At 37.7% G+C, this 21,660-nt stretch overlaps 1 long non-coding RNA gene across 4 annotated transcripts; it reads left to right on the top strand.

The window, feature by feature from the left end:
- Positions 1–499: 499 nt before the first annotated feature.
- Positions 500–3,309, top strand: LOC149253633 (uncharacterized). Of its 4 annotated transcripts, XR_016266221.1 has the most exons (5): positions 500–957; positions 1,053–1,143; positions 1,627–1,684; positions 2,966–3,037; positions 3,172–3,309. It is a non-coding gene; the product is annotated as an uncharacterized LOC149253633 (long non-coding RNA). The 4 variants fall into 4 exon arrangements; XR_016266220.1 differs by lacking the exon at positions 1,627–1,684; XR_016266219.1 differs by lacking the exons at positions 1,627–1,684; positions 2,966–3,037; positions 3,172–3,309 and adding an exon at positions 1,475–1,617 and having other exon boundaries at positions 500–688; positions 920–957; positions 1,053–1,282.
- Positions 3,310–21,660: the final 18,351 nt, after the last annotated feature.

The raw sequence follows: 21,660 nt of genomic DNA on the forward strand, positions 1-21,660 counted from the left end.
AGCTTTTGTAACCAAAGATATTATCTTTTTTTATTAATGAAACCATCTAACTTAAAAAACAAAAACAAAAAACAAAAAACTTTTAATAATATTATTAAATCAAATTTAATAAAAATAATGAAATAAAAAATTTTATTTAATAAAAAAATTAATAATCCTGTAAAAATAGTAAAATAATAAAATTATTTAAAAAAAAATATTACTTAATAAAAAAATAATAATCATATAAATTATGTAGAAAAAAAAAGAATATTACGAGCCCCGAAAGGCAATATCTATTTCGCTGCTAATTTCCTGTTAATTTGCCAAAAAATATTTAACTAGTTACGCCGTAAGGCGTTTCCCTCTGAGATCCATCCCCATTTTGCCTACGTGTCCTCCTCTGACGCCGTACGATGAGATGTTAGACGATTACAAACACCACAACCGTCGATCAAAAATGTCACTGAGGCGGTCCGGGTAATGAAGAGCGCGGAGTGCCAATCGCCGGTTCGGGTAATGAAGAGCGCGGAGTGCCCATCGCCATTCCAGAGGTAGGGTTTCTCCAATGGTGTTCTCCAGGCGGGCGTCAGGACTTGCCTCCTCTGGATCCCTCAGGAGATTTGAAGATGATGTGACCGCTACCAAATATCTCGATCATCCCTGTTGCTGTTTCTAGGGTTAGATCGAACGATCCAGGTGAGCGCAGGTCAGTTCAGGTGTAACTACCCCTGCCCCCTCCACCGTTTCATCGGGTCATTTGTCATGCATACTCAGCTCTGTAAACCTCTGTTGTGTGCAATATCAAACCCGTGTCCGAATTGACCTTTGTCTCATGCTTGGGGGGCATTTTCATTGTCATTCAGCTTTCCGATTAGCAATTGCTCAGGTTTATCTCTTATTTTTTCGTTCCATGAACCCCTTGGGACTTCTTTTGCAGAATTTCTAGAGAGATTGGTTGTTCGAAATCACTGAGAGGTAATTACTCTTATGTACCCTGGGTTTCTTCTATACATATTTATAAACTTTGGGGTTCGTAACTTCCTCTAACCCTCCATTAAATTTTGTTGCAGGTTTGGTCAAGGAGCCAGATTCCCTTGCTATGCTCGAATACCAAGTTCTCGATGTCGCCGAAGTAGACTTCCACGAACTCCAGTCATCATGGTATTCATATTATTTTCAATCCTCTCTTCTTTTAAACAAGGAAAGGTTATTTTCCATCTTTACGCATTTTCTTATGGCAAGGTTAATATCTCTCGGTTTCCATTGCGGCATCAGACCATTCACCAAAAGAAGTATTAAGGTAAACAATCCCTTTTTACTCATGTACTGCTTTCATTCCAGGTTGGAATTAGTTTGTTAAATTGTCATTAGCTTTTATTTATAGCTTAGGATCCAGAGGAACTCTGGCTGGTGTACTTATATTGGTTGCTTTCAAATTCTTGACTTTGTACATCCCAGCGCCAGATTCTTACATTGAATCCTTTGCTACCAGGTACTACTTCGATTGTTCCCCTGGTCGACCATCTCGTTAAAGCTTGCTGGCACAAATTTTCTGAGTTCTTATAGCTCGCTACAACTTGTTATTTAATGTTGTAACTCTCAGCATTAGTTGTCAGTGATGTCTAGGCCTTTTCTTATGGCAAGGTTAATATCTCTCGGTTTCCATTGCGGCATCAGACCATTCACCAAAAGAAGTATTAAGGTAAACAATCCCTTTTTACTCATGTACTGCTTTCATTCCAGGTTGGAATTAGTTTGTTAAATTGTCATTAGCTTTTATTTATAGCTTAGGATCCAGAGGAACTCTGGCTGGTGTACTCATATTGGTTGCTTTCAAATTCTTGACTTTGTACATCCCAGCGCCAGATTCTTACATTGAATCCTTTGCTACCAGGTACTACTTCGATTGTTCCCCTGGTCGACCATCTCGTTAAAGCTTGCTGGCACAAATTTTCTGAGTTCTTATAGCTCGCTACAACTTGTTATTTAATGTTGTAACTCTCAGCATTAGTTGTCAGTGATGTCTAGGCCAGAGCTGTTAGGGTTGAATCTCAAATTTCACTTCACGGGAGGTTGCTATGCGCTGTATCATGTCTCGAGTGTTGGACGTGCAAGGAGCCAAAACAGAACTAGAAAAGCAGTTTCACCTCCTTTTTTCACTTCCAGCCACAGGAAAATGCTCTAATATTGTGTAGGTGATTGTGTAGGTAAAGAAGAATGAAGGAGGTGAAATTGTCGTTTCTCCAATTTTAGTGTTCTTCTTTTATACCACAAAGGTCACAGGAAAAAGGGAAGAACGTCAATTTTGGTGTTCATCCCCTTCTCCAAGTCCATCTACCGCTGTCACTATTCTGTCTGCTCGAGGAAAAGCTGTCGGCACTCTAAACCACTTTGCTATAGGAGAAGCTGTCGGCACTGCAAACCACTTTGCTATAACAAGACACCAAGCTCAAGAAAGAACATATCCACTGTATCTGCTATCTGCTCTACTTTGTATTTTGCCATTGGCATGTCTACCTGTAATATTAGTGTCTATGTAATACATTGTGATTTCGATGACATCAAGGGACTCAATGAGAAAGCTGTAGTTCTAACTCCTAAACTACTATTTTATGTGTGTTGATTCTTGAATACTCCAATTTCTTGTATGTTTGATGTAGGAATTAGTTGCATCAATATTAATATTTTGTAAATGTTCTAAATTTTTGAATATATATATATCCTTGTCACATTTCGAATGTTGCTGTGTCCTGTGTTGGACGCTCGTATTCACGTCTCTTGCATGTCCCAAGTCCTGGTGTTGTGCGACCTAGAATCCCATGATGAATTGAATCACAGATCCATTTTTAATTTCAAATGAGTAGAATTGAAAGAACATTTGATGTTGAGTCTCTCCAAGTTGTTTGAATCAGTTGTTTTCTTTTGATGCATTGTATACTTGAGATTCAAAGTACTTGAATAAGTTTAAAAAATTTATATGCAGAAATCTTCCAAACTCATCTCTTAAAGGGGTTCTAGCACCAGAATTGGCCCTTCTAGCTTCGCTGCAGACACTGTAAGTGCCTATTACTCAAATGAAGCTTGCACATGAGCCAAGTTTTTGTACAGTTATAAGTTAGTGTAGAAATATGAATATGTTTGCCGAACTGTTGACATGAACAACCTCGAGCAAATTGGTATCTTATGCAGGAACCTTCGTGCAAACAATATCCTGGGTACCATACCGAGAGAACTTGGTCAACTAAAGAATCTACAGAATTTGGATCTGGCTTTGAATTGGCTTAGTGGTGCCATTCCCAATGAAATTGGAAATTTGTCAAACATTGCCATAATGTAAGATAAATCCAATCTGGTGCACTTTGATCCCAACGCTGGATATTATTAACAAATGCATTAGCATGTCTCCCTTTTGATTATTTTAAATGCACTCGCATAAGTATATACCTTCTTGTGCAGATCCCTGGAGGGCAATAATTTGGCAGGCACCATACCTCCAGAACAACAGTTGACTCGGTTTTGGGTGCCAATTCCAACAACTTGGGTAAAAGTGAGCTTACAGTTAGCCATTTGAACAAGCTGTTCCCATGGCCAGATTACGCAATTTGAAAACTTAATGTGTACAAGATCAAAATTCATTCAGTAAATAGCAACTTTGAGCATTGAAATAGATAATAAGAGCAAGAATTGAGGTGGGGTGTGAAAATCCCATAACTTCAAGTCATAGAGCTATTGGCTCTGAGCACCATGGATCCCTCAATTATGAAAAGTATGGAAGTAAAGTTAGATAAACTACCCAGCAAAGAAAATTTTCAGGCTCCTGATCTGCGCAAAGCATTCCAAGTAAGTATGCTTTTCTACCCTTGGTACAGACTCCAGAGTAGAACATTGGAGATCTTCAATTTCAAATTTCAATCCCAATGATTTAAGTATTATTTACTGAACCGAGTAGAGAGAATTTCATACTAAACCCACCGCAGTAAATTTTACTTGAAGAAAATGCTGATCCTCCGACTGCTCTGTCTCTTTATATTGATATGGGAATCCCAATTTCTCTCACCTATTAATCTTGATATGCATGCAGACTTTATTCAAAGGCAGATCATTTAGAGAGTTTACAAGTGGAGCTTTGTCCAGGGCCAAGGATAAAACTGCAGTGGGTCCTTTGGAAACTATCTGGTAACTTTTCTTCATTCATTCTTCATTTTATTCAGAGACAAGATGAAATGTTTTTAATCTTTTTATTGGAAATTTCAAGTTGCATTATGCAGACAGCATGGTGCTTACTCTATAAAGTCCAAGATCCTACTGGAAGTTACTGCTTAGTAATGGGCAAAATGGAAAGAAAACTCTTTTCTTTTTTTTCAATATCTATTATTCTTAGTATCCATTTAGGGGTTGGGGGTGATGGGAGGAGGGTTCGGTTCCAGACATTTTTTTTCTTCCTGTTCTTACTGTTTTTTAGGTCTTGGGCTTCCTGAAATTTATAAAGCCTTTTATCTTTTGGCAGCAGAAAAGCCATCATTCAAATTAAGTGTGGCTGATTACAAGGAACTAACTAGAGATGATGCAACGCGGAAATGGTCATTTTCTCATGGGGTTGTTAACAGCTTGGACTGCTCAAAATGTAAACGTTAGAAATACTGATCGAATCCTCTTGAAACAGAAGTTCCAGCTGGCTACGAGAATCCTTGGGTCTGGGAAACCGTGGGTTGTCAGATGAAAGCAAGGGAATTTGGATGGTGGAGGATGAATGCTGGGACGAAAATTACCCACTGTCTCTTCCACAGTGCTATCTCGCTTGACCTCTTCTCAATGTTCATGGGATGCTGCAACCATGGTGGGGTGGTGATGATGCTTCTGCATCATTGAACTTGGTGGGAAAAGGTGCTTTTGAAGTAATCTGACTGTTGACATCCACTTCGAATTTGAAGTCAATATCTCTAAACGTTGTATGCATGGCATTGGATAAAGGTGACAGTTACTTGGAGGCTAATTCTCATTTTGTCGGTGTTTTTTATTACTTGGAATTTTCTGAATTGGTTGGCCTTGGGAATCACTCCTGCTCAGTTAATTTTCTTCTACACATGTCTCCATAACCCACAGAATTCAAGGCACTACAGTCACAAACAAAATTTTAAGAGTTTCTCATCATTGCTTTTGGAGATTTACATGTGGGTCTGCAGATTTGAGGTGTTTGAGAGCAGATTTGCACAAAGAATTTTAGCAAATTAATGATTATAAGAGCTGATCTGAACATTAGCTTGATGTCCCATCAATTTCTCAGCAGAATTTAGGTGTAACAATTGAATTACAGTAAACTAATTTTCTGATACCAAGTGTCTTTGTTGGTCAAAGTCATTTTTTTTGCACTTTAGATCACATAAGGATCTCTCCTGAGGGCAGAAAAGCACTAGCCCAAAGTGCAGAGGGAGTATACAATAGGTGACAATGTACCCTCCCTAGTTCCCTTTTAATTGGATGGCTTCTAAGCGTTAATTGTACAGAGAACTTGGAACTTGGGAATGTATGGCTTTGTATATGCAACCATTTGCCCTATGAAGCTCTATAGTTGGATCTTCTATGCCTGGCTTCAACCTTGTAAAATTTTGAGCAATCCAATTATTTATCAGGAAAATAACACTTCTCAAACTACATTTCTCTAAAGTTTGTTTACAGAATTTGCAAATCTTATTGCACTCCGAAGTTGCAGGATGCTTTTTTTGCTTTTGTCAAACCTGCAAAGCGCACAAAAATTTCGACCATGTTTTGGCAGGTGCCTAGAACTCACCCACTATGTCACTCTTAAATTGGTGAAAGTCAGTTTGTGTTTCCAGGGAACCTTTATTTTCCCTAGAAAAATGAGGGCAATCAGATGATCATTGTATCTAGTTGCATTGATAATAGAGAGTCAATTTAGAACACAAAAAATAGTGTGCACATTCTAGAGCAAACCACTTTGCTATAACAAGACACCAAGCTCAAGAAAGAACATATCCACCGTATCTGCTATCTTCTCTACTTTGTATTTTGCCATTGGCATGTCTACCTGTAATATTAGTGTCTATGTAATACATTGTGATTTCGATGACATCAAGGGACTCAATGAGAAAGCTGTAGTTCTAACTCCTAAACTACTATTTTATGTGTGTTGATTCTTGAATACTCCAATTTCTTGTATGTTTGATGTAGGAATTAGTTGCATCAATATTGATATTTTGTAAATGTTCTAAATTTTTGAATATATATATATCCTTGTCACATTTCGAATGTTGCTGTGTCCTGTGTTGGACGCTCGTATCCACGTCTCTTGCATGTCCCAAGTCCTAGTGTTGTGCGACCTAGAATCCCATGATGAATTGAATCACAGATCCATTTTTAATTTCAAATGAGTAAAATTGAAAGAACATTTGATGTTGAGTCTCTCCAAGTTGTTTGAATCAGTTGTTTTCTTTTGATGCATTGTATACTTGAGATTCAAAGTACTTGAATAAGTTTAAAAAATTTATATGCAGAAATCTTCCAAACTCATCTCTTAAAGGGGTTCTAGCACCAGAATTGGCCCTTCTAGCTTCGCCGCAGACCTGTAAGTGCCTATTACTCAAATGAAGCTTGCACATGAGCCAAGTTTTTGTACAGTTATAAGTTAGTCTAGAAATATGAATATGTTTGTCGAGCTGTTGACATGAACAACCTCGAGCAAATTGGTATCTTATGCAGGAACCTTCGTGCAAACAATATACTGGGTACCATACCAAGAGAACTTGGTCAACTAAAGAATCTACAGAATTTGGATCTGGCTTTGAATTGGCTTAGTGGTGCCATTCCCAATGAAATTGGAAATTTGTCAAACATTGCCATAATGTAAGATAAATCCAATCTGGTGCACTTTGATCGAGCCCGACGCTGGATATTATTAACAAATGCATTAGCATGTCTCCCTTTTGATTATTTTAAATGCACTCGCATAAGTATATACCTTCTTGTGCAGATCCCTGGAGGGCAATAATTTGGCAGGCACCATACCTCCAGAACAGCAGTTGACTCGGTTTTGGGTGCCAATTCCAACAACTTGGGTAAAAGTGAGCTTACAGTTAGCCATTTGAACAAGCTGTTCCCATGGCCAGATTACACAATTTGAAAACTTAATGTGTACAAGATCAAAATTCATTCAGTAAATAGCAACTTTGAGCATTGAAATGGATAATAAGAGCAAGAATTCCCATAGCTGACCAATCTCATAGACAATCAGTGAAACCAGTGCAACCAGGACCTCCCTCAAGCCAAAGAAGAAGTGGATCATTTGCTGGATTACTTTCTGACTTCACAGAATAGTAGAAAAGTTCTCTTCCATTGGCCTCACTAACTGTCACATACCTGCATGAATATGAAGAAAACACAAAGACTTTCATGCAGTTAATTGTTCATCCAATAGAATATAAGAGTGGTAGAATCACATCTATAAGCACTCCATATAACAATTTTCGCTCCTAGTCTTTTACATATTTTGAACTCTCCATGCAACAATTTTGACTTTAATATTTTTTAGCTTCAATTGTCACCAAATTTATTAAGTATCCATAGAAATTAAACTCTGTTCAAACATATTCACAGTCTGTGCATAACAATTAGATATCTGTATATCTTTTATGTTTTTCTGTCTTTCTTTGTCATATAAGCATGCACTCTACAAGCTATGAACATTCTACAAGCTATGAACTCTTTGGTTATGTTCTTAATCTTTGCATAAGTACACAGCTAATTGTTTATTTACAAACAGGGGCAAATTCATGCATGCTATTTTTGAAAATTTTTGAAAATGACTGTGTTAATGAATAAATATTCTTTCCAGTGAAAAATCTGGCACTTTGAATTTGTTACTTTCAATTATTGTTACATTTGAACATGAACTTTATTCATGAATAAATATACTTTACCTTGGATAGATATGGCACTTACCCAGCATATATCTCATAACTAATATTGCCATGATATCCTGGAAAGGACTCCACTCTGGCATTTGCAGGTGCTGCCTTGCAAGTCAGCTGAAGTGAGGTGATAATTAGAGATATAATTACATGGGTAGTGAATAAATTAACCACAAATTGCATGGACTTCGTCAGGGAAGACATTGTTATGGAAATACACCCAACCTCACTTCAATTAAAAAGAAAACCGTGTGTCTATACATGTATATTTCTCGAGTGCACTTCTAATAGGCCTCGAAATGTTTTGATATATATGGACAGTTCATTAAAGACAGCGATAATTCTTATTTAAAATGATTTAGTTATTTTCATGACTCATTTGAACATTTAAAGATTATGTCAAATCGTACGTATCTCTATCAGTGTGAATATCCTCAGGCTAAGTCAACAGAATATTTTCTACATTGCCCCTTCAAGATGATCAAACGTTATCTTCTCTACCTGCCATTCATTTCAGCCCGCCAGCCGGTGTAAAGACTTCTTGTATCCATGTAATGCCTGGAAAATAGCATCCACGTCCATATCCTGGAGCTTATCTGATTGCCGATTTTCTGAATATTTGGCAATTGGATGGACAACGATATGGGCACGGTTAAAAATTTCACGGTTTTTATGTCCGCCTGATTATTAAATATTTGGGGAATCTGCAATCCAGATAAAACACTTAGTCAAAAATTTGACTGCGCCTCCAAATATTTGGGGATTCTGTAATCGAAATAAAAAATGCTGTCAAATATTTAACTGCTCCCCTAAATATTTGGGGAATCTGCAATCAAGATACCATACAAGGCTGTACTCAAATCCAAAAGTGAGAAGACTAATTAAGCTGTTGGAAAGAGGATCCACAGTTGGATATTTATGCCATGGGATGTTAGGCAAGCTACATAATTTCTGATAACCAGTTCCTCATTTTTCAGATTTCATAGTTGGAAATCATGTTTTGTCTTTGTATCGAAATGAATGGCACTGAGTGCTATGAATTTCACCTAGAGTACTCAGAAGCATTTTGAATACATTGGTGTTTCATCTAGAGTGTAAGTACTCGGTACAAGTAAAGTTAGCTTCATGTTCTCACCCATAATGTTTGCCTGGTTCGTGACCAACATCATGATAGGATAGTATAATATTGTGAAATATTATCCTAGAGCATTCAAGGCATTCAACCCATATTATATAGCAAAGTACTCGGTACAATTAAAGTTAGCTTCATGTTCTCACCCTTAATGTTTGCCTGGTTCGTGACCAACATCATGATAGGATAGTATAATATTGTGAAATATTATCCTAGAGCATTCAAGGCATTCAACCCATATTATATATACTATTACTTTCATGAATATCACTAATAAGGATGGGTGATGCTTGTAGGTTTAGTCTTATGTATAACAGGTATTGATTATTCGCATGATGATATGTGTCTCATTTTATCATATAGTATACTTGGAACTGTTTTCTAACTGAATTGATAAATCCATACCAATGATTTTCTCAAACAAAATTCGTAACTTCATCCCAATTATTTATGTTAAAGCTATACAAATAGAAACACTAACATCAGTGCTTTGTTCTGGCTGGATCCAGTGCGGAGGCCATGTTTGCAGACTTGGGCCATTTCAACAGGAAATCAATCCAGGTCCAAGCTATATGTCAAGGACATAATTATGAGTATTTCATCATACCTGCGTGCTTCACCCTCAAGTTTTAGTACCATAATGAGAAATTTGGGTTTTTCGTTGCAGCTTGCTTTCTGTGTGTTGGTTTACCCATCTCTGCTTATCACATATACGAGACAAGTGACTTATTTGATAGAAAACCCAGGGGACATAGGCTCTACATTTTACAAAGCAATACTACAGCCCGTGTATTGGTTAATGTTCATTGTTGCCACTTTAGCAGCCATTGTAGCCAGTCAAGCATTGATTACAGCAACATTCTCAATCATAAAACAGTGCATGGCTCTTAGCTGCTTCCCTTGATCTTATTTTCCACCACAGGGATGAAAAATGTTGCCTTATTTAATATCATAATGTACTGATATTCAGTATATAATGAAAATTCTAAGCATTTACCGTGTTTTAAATATGCATTCATTTTTAAATTTATGGAATTTATGGTAGATTATCTACGTATGAATCATGATTTGAAATCTTGGCATTGTAGAAGAAGAATACCAAAGTTTTGTGATTTTTAGGTTATCATTAGATAGCAAAAGATGGACAAGATATTACAATGTGTTTTTAAATTATGTTTTGGAAGAGAAAAAAGTTTTGATAGCGTTTTCAATTTACTTCAGTTTTGACAGTGGATATGTCAGCTTGGCTATATGGAGATAATTAGAGCTATTTAATACTACTCATTGTTTGGTGAATTTGAGATTCAAACTTTGTCTACCAAATGTTTTACAACAAATTGGCAACATTGGCTAGCTTGCTGCTTGAATTCGCATCAGCTCTTGAAATGTCACCACTTATGAATTACCAACGGAGAATAATAGCATATATATGGTTAGATATTTTATTTTTCTTACTTACATTGTTACTGGTCTTGATGGTGTTGTTTTGTTTGTGGCGAATTTTAAGAAGAATTGATCACGCTCCTTTGGAAGTGCCAGCCGTTGATGCTCAGTGGTGATGTAAAATATAGGAAGATAGAAACCTTTGCATTGTTGTATTGATAATATGTTGTTTTTATTGACTTTTGGGGCTTGGAAAAACTTGTTTCCTTCACTGGTGGGAATATTAGAAAGATAATCTATGACAAATAGTGCACGGGACATTGTTTACACAAAATATTTTGCTTATACTACCCTTCACTCTGTTTTTTGCTATCTCTGAAGGCGTTTATCTATCATCTGTATTGAATAAGGTACCACAAGGAGGTTGGTGTCCCTTCCTAATTGCAACAATTTTTCTGACCATAATGTTCTCTTAGAACTATGGAAGGCAGAAAAGTATAAATATTTAGCACGGAGAAAACTCAGCATAGAAGGTTTGAATGGATTGCTTGCGAGGGTGAATTCACGTGTACCATGAATTTGTTTCTTTTGCAGTAACCTTATTTTTGGCATGTTGCTATTCTTCCACACACTACTATTACTTACCCATATTCAAAACACACATCACTAATAGTTTCAAGTGTAACTCAATATCATCCACCCTTGCATTCAACAATGTCCATTCACATGTCATTATTCTTCTACACACTATTATTTATAAAATATCTATATTCAACATACACATAACTAACAATTTCAATTGCAACTCTTTAGCATCCACCCTTGCTTTCAACAATGCCCATTCACATGTCCCTATTCTTCCACACTTTATGCCTTACGGCGTTTCCTTTGCAACATCAGGTGCAAATGCTAGTTTTAATTATTGTTAAAAGCAATTTATTCAATTAAACGTTTTAGTTGCTATAATAGCGGTTGACTGCTTAATTTATTAAAAAATTCGATATAAGTTTTATAATGTTTGTGGAAAAGGAACTTAGTAAATTATTTTTTAAATGAATTTTTAAATTTGGATAGTTTAATTATTATATCAAATGGTTTTTTATTTGGTTTTTTTTCTAATTTTTTTCCAAAAAAATAGAGATTTTAAAATGATAAATTTAAATTGTTTAATTTACACATTTTAAGTATTTGGATTTTTTTTTAAAGATATTCAATTTGTTTATATATTAAAAAATAGAAAATAAAATATTGAAAATTTTATTTATACTATATTCACATCCATCTTTTTAGACATTGTATTTATTAGTTTCCATTTTATGTGATTGCATTCTTATTTATCCTTAAATGCATCACATTCGTCGTTTGGAATATGGAAAGTGATGAGATTTTAAGTTTAAATTGAGATTAGCTATTAAGTTTATTTCTGACAAAGTAGATGTATTTTTGAATAAATGTCATAAGAAAGGGTGTTGTCATGGATTAATTGATAGCTTTCTATATTTCTATTTAAGTTAGTGTTGACGGTGTTGGAACTGCCAACATTCAGGGGGTCTCCCTGATATGTGGTCCCAATTAGACCTCACACCATTTGGCATGAAAGCGTCATCCGGAATATGGCCTGGTCATCGGTTTGTTAAAGATTTTCCTTGGCTCTAACTCTCAGCAAGAGAGAGGAATGTAGTTGTGCTTTCGAAAAGTAAGTAAGTGTGTCTGGTGAGTGTTCGGCTGTAGGTGTGTCAAGGTTCTTCTACTGCAAAGAGGAAGGAAAGTGAACCTCTAAGAGAGAGGTAATAATACCTCTTGTAGAAACACACACAAGCAAGAGATATTTGTTTAACATCCAATGGAATAGTCCACAAAGATGTGACATGCATTGCAACCATTACAACACATTCTCAATATGATAAGCACTAAAATAACCGAAATGGGTTAACTATTTTAGGACAGGTGAAAACAAACATGAATCATAAACATTCAAAGAATAGTGTTACAAACATTCATAATCCATTCATGAAAAATGTGCTCACCATCACGCTTCATATATTAAGTAAAAGTCTTAGGACACATGTATACATCAACACCACTTGCTCCAATAATGGAGTGTTGGAGCCAACACTTGCTCCTTAAAAGAACTAGCTTGTCTCTCTAATGCCTTGTGGGGGGAGCCAAGTTGAAAATTCCTTTCCTCATACAATGAGGGTGTATATATAACCAATGGGGTGACGCTTCACCTCCTTGTGACTCTTTGACTATCCTCATGACCTTTTGACTTCCTATGACTTTTTAACTTTACATGACTATTCATATTATGTATGTGTCCTATGGACTTCCACTTCACAATACATTTTGAATAGATGTTTACACAATCCACAATAGTGATGTGGCATATGACGCCTCATGACATGACATGAAATGACACTGCTGACAAGGACTGCATGGTAACATGGCAATGTCAAGCCATTATTACTTCTTCTTGTTATGTGTCTTCTTGAGTATGTGTTTTTTTCCACCTCTATTTTGCTAAAAGGTGAGGAGTATTCAATGATATCAAGTCTTGAGTTGTGATCACAAACTGGTGTCCCTTTCCTTTGTATTGATTGATCAACTTGCATAACCAGCTACAAAGATGTCTTTCATCATGTTTCCCTTCTCCATCTCCTCCTTCATCATCCTATCATGGACTGAGAGAGTATCTGCATCTGCAATTCACTCATGAAGACTACATCAGTCTGATAAACCCCTAGTCTAATATATTGTATGTTGATCCACTGACTGGGCTGGAATTGCATTGTTGGCTGAGGGAGAGGCTTAGTGACTACGCAGTTCCACAACTTAAGCAATCAGGGGTGAATCTTGAGCCTTGAGACTGCACAATGTGCAGTTCGGGTTGTAGCACCCGGAAAGAAAATTCATAATTTCATTGATGAAATTACATGTTGTAGATGCCTGAAGGCATATGCTGTAACGTGGTTGTCTATCCACTGTTATAAACTAATATTTACAATGAAACCCAATGGGTGTACTGTGTTGGTTCAAGACCTCAATAAAAAGTTCAAAAATATTCACCCACGCGGGTGTGTATTATGCTGACCATATTTACAATTATTTACTCATAAATACTATTTAAAAACTGTATCAAAATTTCAAAAATTTCAATATCAAGATGCTGATAATTAGGGACTGTTGCCCCTCTGTAGTCTCCCATCGATGTATGGCCTGTGGAAGAAGTGATAGATTCCTGCAGGTGTATGCTCAGCGATCATCCACTCTCCTAGTGGACGATGCATCGCTTCTTTCGATAGCCTGTCTGCAGTTTCATTTCTTTCCCTGTAGATATGAGAAATAGAAATCTGATCAAAGAATGTTTTGAAAAAAACAATTTCTTCCAAAATAGATCTCAAAGTGTAAGCATTACAAACAGCTGTGTTGTTAAACCAATCAGTCACATTCTTTGAGTCCCCAAATATTTGTATGTTTCTGCATTGTTTCAGAATGGCAAAGTATATCAGGTGGCGAAGAGATATCAGTTCAGCATGATTATTTGTGCCCGATCCTAATCCCGTACTAATCTGGAAATAGTGTGTTTCTGAAAGGTAAAAACAAATGCCTCCCCCACAGCCATGCTGCTGGGAAGCACCATCAAAATAGGCCCAAGGTATTGTTGTGTTTATTTGTTCCTGTCAAATATTCCTAGGTATTTTTTGGCTCTCATCATTTGGTAGCTCTTCAAAGGCAGCGCAAATTTTTTGAGGGAGCAGGTTCCAGTTAATCAGCTTGTCTTCAAATATTTTGATGTTTCGCTTGAGCCAGGTGTGCCATGAGACCAGAAGGGGAAGGTTTCTTGTTTTTTCCATAGCAGTACCCACCACCTGTCCCATGCTGTTATGATATCTGCACCCTGCCAACTCATATTTAGATTTAGATTTTGAAGGACTTGTGTCCAAATGTTCCTAATGATCGGACAAGAGAGGAAGAGATGCTGGGTTGATTCCTCCTCTTGGTGGCAGAGGACACACTAGGTAGGTCCAAAAAACGCCCTATTTTTCAAATAGGATCCAATGGGGATCTTATTTTCTAAAATATTCCACATCAATAGTCTGGTGTGCAGTGGAGCTTTCATATTGATACCCACCAACTCCTTAAGGCATCCGATTTTTTATCTACAATAATGGTATCATAGCCCTGCTTTGAAGAGTATTGTCCAAATTTTGAGTGTGCCCATATGAGTTCATCCTCTTCATTCTTTAATCTAACATGTGATTCTGTGAGTGCCTGAATGTAGTTTTTCCATGTTCTTCTCCATTCATTTGGGATGTTCTAGTTCTGCTCATTCAGCCATGCTTGTGTATGAAAAGTAGTATTCTGTTGATCACCTATCTGCCCAATATACTTAATGCCTCTGCTGTTTAAGTGATTTATCAGCCCAATTGGTAGCTGATGGGAGTTTCCACTTCCAGTCCATGGATCAATTCCAGTGCAAACTAAGGCATCATTTCCAATTTTCCATAACATTCCATCCTTGATAATGGGAAGAGAATTAAGTATGGCCCTCCAAATCACCGAAATACCTTTTCTATTCCATGTTGGAATTCTAATCCAATCTATAATAGTAGATGGCCAGATATATTTATGTAGGATAACCTCAGTCCAAAGACTTTTTTGCTTTAGTAATAACCAGCTCTATTTTGCAGCCAAGGCTTGTGCAAAGGCAGGAAGTAGTTTGAGACCCCAACCTCCCCACTTTTGGAGTAGCAATTTTGGTCCATTTCACCCAGGCAAAAGGTTTTCCCTCCTTTCTTCCATTCCAAAGAAATTTGCAACAAATTTGTTGAATTCTGTGAAGGACCCCTCTTGGAATCCAGGCAAGTGACATCCAGTAAACCGGAGTGGCTTCAAGGACTGATTTGATCAGAATTAGTCTGCCTGCCCTAGAGAGGAACCTGTGACACCAGCAGTTTATTCTCTTCTCCACTTTTGTGATAAGCCAGGTCCAATTAGCAATTTTGTACCCATCTGGTTTTAGCCTGAAGCCCAGATATTTGAGCCCCTCCATCAGCTCAGTAGCTTGAAATGGAAATTTTTGTATGGCTAGCTGTGATTCCTGTTGTGTACAATCAGATAGAGAGATGGTGGATTTATCTCTATTAATTTCCATTCCCGTTGCTCTGCAGAAGAGGTTTAGAATCTCATACATTGAAGTGGTGTCTAGAACACTACCATTCAAGAAAATCAATATGTCATCTACAAATAGTAGATGTGTCAGATAGTAGTGGTCCATAATTTTTAGCCCTCTGAGGCCCCCTCTTCTTTTTTCTGAATCAATTAGCCGACTCAATCCTTCCATAACTAATAGGAATAGTAGTGGTGATAAAGGGCATCCCTGCCTTATCCCTCTATCAATATTAAAGGATGTAGTTGCAGACCCATTGATGAGAATGGAAAATGAAACAGAGGAGATGCAACCCATGATCCAGTTGATGAGAGCTAGGGGAAAACCCAAATGAGTGATAATCATCTTGATGTATAGCCAATTCACTTTGTCGAAATCCTTTGATAGATCAATTTTGAGAGTAAGTCCCTTGAGATTTTTGTGCTTAATGGAGTGAAGGGCTTCTTGGGCTGAGCCAATAGCATCTTGAATATGTCTATGGTGGAGGAAAGCAAATTTCTCCTGAGAGATATGGTTAGATAAAATGGGCTTGATGCGGTTGGATATGATTTTGGAGATAATTTTATACATGCAATTGCAAAGGGATATGTGTTACAGGGAAAAGTGTCTACACAGAACTGCTTATCCCACTAAGGTGTGATAGCTACCTTAGAAACAAACAAAGTAAAGCTACTTTCATTTTTCCTTTATGAAATATAGATGAGAGAAGAACAAAGAAGACCAACCTTTGTCTTGCGCTAATCTCCTAGTTCGATTCCTCTCTCTCTTGATAGTCTTTCGGTACTTGCTCCCTTGTACGCCCACCTTCACAGAGTACCTGTAAGATCACAGTAGCATAGCACTATACAAGAACATGGATCTATAATCATAAAAAATCTAGGATCAGATGTAAATTGACCATACAAATGCATAAAACATAAATAACACAAGAGTATGGAGGAAAACTTGAATAGTTTTTATTGATAAACAAGAAAGAGCCAAGGGAGTTACAACCAGTTGCTCTGACCCAGCATCATCCTCTCAGCAAGGAAGCCACTCTTCACCTCATACAAAGCTTAGATCACCCAACATTCTAATGTTGTTCTTAGGAAACCAACAACAATTCCTTACAATATGAAAAATTCCAGCCTCTGGATCTCTGGGATGAGGGATCCATATATAGATATTTGTAAGGGAGATGAGTCAGCTTGTGATTTGATTAGTGTCTCCCCTCTGATAGTTCTTGCTTCCACTTAGAGATTGATGATCTCTTACTCATCCTTGGTCGAATTTAGAGAGGCAAGTGTCATAGGAGAAGTTTCTGGATGATTCCATGCCTCTCCACCTCGCGGAATGACACTACCATTTGTCACTTCTTGCCCATCGCACCCCATAGAAGGGATTTTTGAATTGCAACGCGCCCACACAGTGTATTTAGGTGAGATGCAACGCACTTTGCCTATGGAGTAGCTGAAATGATCCTGTTTTGACCAGTTTTGAGCAGTTTTTCATGGAGAACTTCTAGGAGAAGCTGTAATCAGTTGACCTTGTTCCTTTAGGGGTTAGAACAACACTTTTAGGGACTTAGGAGCCCTTGGTTTATGGACATTTCATGCATGGGGTTGTAGTACCCAAAAATGTCTATAACAGTTTCCCCCTAAAGCATGAGGTCGTTAATCTTTTGATGTCAGGTGAAATGCTTTATTATGAGGATCCGAAGTTCTTTCAAGCTGGGAGGAGACCTATAATAAGATACAATACAATACATTATCTTCATAATATTTTCATGATCTAGCTGAGGCGGGCATTCCCATGCTCAGGTTTATAAATTCATTTTCATGTACATAGGACAGACAATTGTCTGAGTGTAGACTGATGATTTTGGTAGAGTCATCATCCCTTTGATTGGATGATTATCTGTGTAGCAATAATGTACATTTTATGTCTTTATTTCCCTGAATATATATCACAGCCTGGATGGATGAAACTAGATCCGGGGTCTTCAATCTCATTCGATCTTCACTAGAAGTACAAGTCTATCCATGTGAGAGATGTTTTGGAGTCGAACATGGAAAGACATCGCCTGATTACCAGCCAATGATGTAAGCTGTTAACAGGCACGAGAGGAATCACCGATAATGATAATGACCCTCAAGGTACTGCAGTACAATTCACGTGGTGTGAATAAAGGACTTGGCGTCAAACACCACGCAAAATCTTTCGGTCGAAGGCCATTGATGTAAACCTGTCGCCGGAAGTGAGAAACTTGCCATTGAGGCATGCAAGCTTCAAAGTACTGAACGGGGTGTTCCTAGATCGACTTCTTGGATAATGAGATGATGTCAACAAGAAGCGATCCGTCACAGAAGGGCGTTAATGAATCCCACATCAATGACACGGAACGGAGCAGATTATTTTAATGGAGATGAAAATGATCTGATGACATAAGGTTCAGGGTGGCGGTCATGAAAGAATGGAGTGTAAATGTATTGTAGCGGGTGAGACACAGGTGAATTCTCTGAATGACTTCTCTTGAACATATCGGCGACACTGACGTGATGGATTGGTAGCATTAACCCCAAATGTGGATGGTGTGATGGGACCATGGTGATGTGACTGGTGAATGAAACAACCCAACCCGACTTGGATGCGGAGTGAAAGTGTCATGTTCAAGAGCGACTTGCTACCAACAAAGTTTCTTCAAGTTTTCTTCCCAATTTTCCCTAGTCATTGCTGACCAGTACCTCTTTATTTTTGTCAAGCTTGAGGAGGATAACATATGCTTGTTCTATAATTTTCCCTTCGGGCAAACCCATCGCTATGTTTTAACGAGCCTAGCGATAGTGAAACTCGTTCTTGTCTGCTATGGACAAGTTTGTGGCTATTAAGTTTTAACGAGTTTAACGACAAAGATAACTCAATCCTTTTCAATTTTAGAGAGTCTGAAAAGGAACGTAAAAAAAACTCCAAAATTCATTTTTCGTCATCTAATCCCTTAAGTCTGAAAAAGTATAAAACAATACAGAAGGGATGAATTTTCGATACTTTTAACGAGCCGAACAAAACAAGCGCTCGATCTTTTTGTGTAGTAATCCCTCAGGTCCAAAAAGATTAAAATTTAGAGGAGGGATAGAACTTCCGATCCCTTTAACGAGCTGGAGAGGCCTATGGCTCGGCAATCTTTTCATATTTTACGAGTCAGTTGAAAAGAGCATAAAGGAGACTCGTCTTTTGAGGAACGAGTGATAAAATTGGGTAGCAGCTGATTCCAGCTAAGGTTTGGAATTTTCCAATCACGGCAGTGTTACAAGGATGGCTAGTGAGATCACTCTTCGCAGCTGTTCCTCAAAAGGGGTAAACAATCAAATGGAGGTGAATGATCGGCCAATATGGAGTGGAGGTGATGATGAGAACACGACCAGGGCTTTAAAGGCTGAAGTATTACATTCACGATGGTTATTTACCGGAAATCGGTTCATTTTTTTTATTGAGCTTAAACACTGGGGGAAACATTTGCTCATGGCTTATGTTTATTTTTTAACGAGCTTGAACTATGTGCTAAAACTACTCGATTAATCCAGTCGTATAATAAGAATGTCTCATTTAAAATCGGAAATTTTTCAAAACTTTGCCCCACATCCTTTCTTTATGCAAGTTAGGAAACGACCAATCCAAAAAACAGATAAATGATCGCTCTTCGCTTGCACGCCAAAAGGTTTGCATGCCCCCAGGTATAAAATAGAGTTTCAAGGTCACCTTTCAAACCTCCAACAAAACAGTTGTTTAATCAGGAAAGGTCTACCTCTTTCAGGTTACAAAAGATTGTTCTTGAGCCTTGAGACTGCACAATGTGCAATTCGAGTTGTACTCTTTTTTTCCCGGAAAGAAAATTCATAATTTCGTTGGTGAATTACATGCTGTAGATGCCCATTGGCATATGTTGTATCTGTGGTTGTCTATCCACTGTTAAAAACTTAAATATTTACAATGCGAACCCAAAGGATATACGGAGCAGGTTCAATACCTCAATAAAAATATCAAAAATTCATCCTCGCGGGTGTGTATGTGCTGTCCATATTTACAATCATTTGCTCATAAATACTAAGTAAAAACTATATTAAAATTTCAAAATTTCAAAATATGAATGCTGATAATTAGGGATTTTTGTCCCTCTGAAGTCTCTCGTCGATGTATGGCCTGTGGAAGTAGTGATAGATTTCTGCAAGTGTATTTTCAGCAATCATCCACTCTCCTAGAGGACGATGTGTCGCTTCTTTCGATAGCCTGTCTATAGTTTCATTTCTTTCCCTGTAAATATGAGAAACAAAAATATGAACAAAGAATGTTTTGAAAAAAACAATTTCTTCCATAATAGATCTCAAAGAGTATGCATTACAAACAGCTGTGTTGTTAAACCAATCACTCACATTCTTTCAGTCCCCAAATATTTTTATGTTTCTGCATTGTTTCAGAATGGAAAAGTATATCAGGTGGTGAGAGATATCAGTTCAAGATGATTATTTGTGCCCGGTCCTAATCCCGTACTAATCTGGAAATAGTGTGTTTCTGAAAGTTAAAAACAAATGCCTCCCCCACAGCCATGCCGCCAGGAAGCACCATCAAAATAGGCCCAAGGTATTGTTGTGTTTATTTGTTCCTGTCAAATATTCCTAGGTCTTTTTTGGCTCTCATCATTTGGTAGCTCTTCAAAGGAAGCGCAGATTTTTGGAGGGAGCAAGTTCCAGTTAATCGGCTTGTCGTCAAATATTTTGATGTTTCGCTTGAGCCAGGTGTGCCATGAGACCAAAAGGGGAAGGTTTCTTATTTTTCCATAGCAGTGCCCACCAGCTATCCCATGTTGTTATGATATCTGCACCCTACCAACTCATATTTAGATTTAGATTTTGAAGGACTTGTGTCCAAATGTTCCTGGTGATCGAACAAGAGAGGAAGAGATGCTGGTTTGATTCCTCCTCTTGGTGGAAGAGGACAAACTAGGTAGTGTTAGCCTCCTGTTGCAACAGGTGTTCATATTTCATGATTGACATTTTTTACATGCCAAATATGTCATCTTTCATGCTGCAAGGTTCCATATTTCCAAAAGAGGTCAGAGAAGAAACTGTGAAAGTGTGCTAGTCCAAATGGCACTGCTGAATTCCAATTTTGATGACTTAACCATTTTTGAAGAATGTTCTATAAAAGGGAGGGCCAAATAGTTTAATCTTGGCCTCCCTAGGTTTCAATTTCTTGTTTTAGAACATAGAGAATGATATCTGTCCAAACAGCTTAATCTTGGCAGATTTGTAGATAGGTAGAGAATCAAAGGAGCCCAACTGCTTAATCTGGGCCCCTGGGAGAAATAAGTGTAGACCTAAATAGGAGGACAAAAAAAAGAAAAATTGAAAAGCTAGGTCTGCAAGTCTAAGTGCACCCAAACCAAAAAGAAGGAAAAAATGCTAGGAAAGTAGGCTGGGTAGGTAGTTTTGAGGTTGCAGAATGATGATTTATGATCAATTTTGTGTTTCAAAGTGTTATATATTTTCAGATCACAGTCATGATGCAGTTTTCCATTTGGAGGAGCTCAAGCTGGATATCTCTAACTTCCCCATTCTCCCTTTTCCCCAAATCACTTACTAACTTCCCCGAAGAGGTCAAGATCTGCTTGATTCCTCTTAATTTCATCATTCTCCATATCAGTTGCCTTGGTGAAAATCTGCTTCACTCAAGGATTGTTCATTCCTCCTCTACAAGTCACTTTTCCCCCCTAATAGCCTAAGGTCCCTTACCTTAGCGCTTTATGGTCATTTTCATATTAACCTCTAACTTTATTATGTAGCTCCCTATCTATCTCCCCTCCCCCTATTAAAACTATGTATAAAAATCCCAAAAAATATAATAATACCCCCTCCCTGGCACTATAGCCCTATTCATCTAAGTCTAGGAAAAAACAGTCCAGCTGGAGTTGTTTTTAGCCCATCCGCGTCCTTACAGGGGTTAGTTTGACCTCTGGTCAAGCTAATAACCATTTCCCCTAAGCCCTAACCCTGAAAAAACCCATTTTTCGCCTCATCCTAAGGTCTTACCCACCA

Source organism: Pinus tabuliformis, chromosome 7, assembly GCF_031772625.1.
Source record: "Pinus tabuliformis cultivar Carrire ecotype Pingquan chromosome 7, CPIR1, whole genome shotgun sequence".
NCBI classification, from domain to species: Eukaryota; Viridiplantae; Streptophyta; class Pinopsida; order Pinales; family Pinaceae; genus Pinus; species Pinus tabuliformis.